Source organism: Oncorhynchus keta, unplaced genomic scaffold (genome assembly GCF_023373465.1).
Source record: "Oncorhynchus keta strain PuntledgeMale-10-30-2019 unplaced genomic scaffold, Oket_V2 Un_contig_29132_pilon_pilon, whole genome shotgun sequence".
In the NCBI taxonomy this organism is placed as follows: domain Eukaryota; kingdom Metazoa; phylum Chordata; class Actinopteri; order Salmoniformes; family Salmonidae; genus Oncorhynchus; species Oncorhynchus keta.
The window spans coordinates 2,501-3,468 of record NW_026286397.1 but is presented as its reverse complement, the minus strand read 5'-3'; positions in this window follow the sequence as shown (position 1 = coordinate 3,468).

Sequence of the window (968 nt, the reverse complement as noted above, 5' to 3'; positions counted from 1 at the left end):
TCATCTTTCCCTTGATCCTGACTAGTCTCCCAGTCCCTGCTGCTGAAAAACATCCCCACAGCATGATGCTGCCACCACCTTTCACCTTAGGGATGGTGCCAGGTTTCCTCCAGATGTGATGCTTGGTAGTTCAGGCCAAAGAGATCAATATTGGTTTCATCAGACCAGAGAATCTTGTTTCTTATGGTCTGAGTATCTTTAGGTGCCCTTTGGCAAACTTAACGCATGCTGTCATGTGCCTTTACTGAGGAGCCGTTTCCATCTGGCCACTCTTCCATAAAGGCCTGATTGGTGGAGTGCTGCAGAGACGGTTGTCCTTCTGGAAGGTTCTCCCATCTCCACATGTGGAACTCTAGAGCTCTGTCAGAGTGACCATCGGGTTCTTGGTCACCTCCCTGACCAAGGCCCTTCTCTCCTGATTGCTTAGTTGGCCGGGCGGCCAGCTCTAGGAAGAGTCTTGGTGGTTCCATTTCGAGTCTCATATCAAAGGGTATGAATACTTATGTAAATAAGGTATTTCTGTTGTGAATTTTAATACATTTGCAAAAATGTTTACAAACCTGTTTTCTTTGTCATTATGGGGTATTGTGTGTTGTTAGATGAGCAATTTATTTTATTTGAATAATTTTCGAATAAGGTTGTGACGTAAGAAAATGTTGAAAAGTCATGTGGTCTGAGTAGTTACCGAAGGCACTGTATATATACACTTATTTAATATATATTCCACTGTATAAACTATAAATATGACATGCAGTCCTCATAAGTTAGAAGAACCAGAAATCTGACTGAGGTAGGGAGAGGGGAAGGGGCTGGTCGGATACAGGTGGAGTGTGTCTGTGAGTGGGAGTGTGTCTGTGTGTGGGAGTGTGTCTGTGTGTGGGAGTGTGTCTGTGTGTGGGAGTGTGTCTGTGTGTGGGAGTGTGTCTGATGTGTGGGAGCGTGTCTGTGTGTGGGAGTGTGTCTGTAGT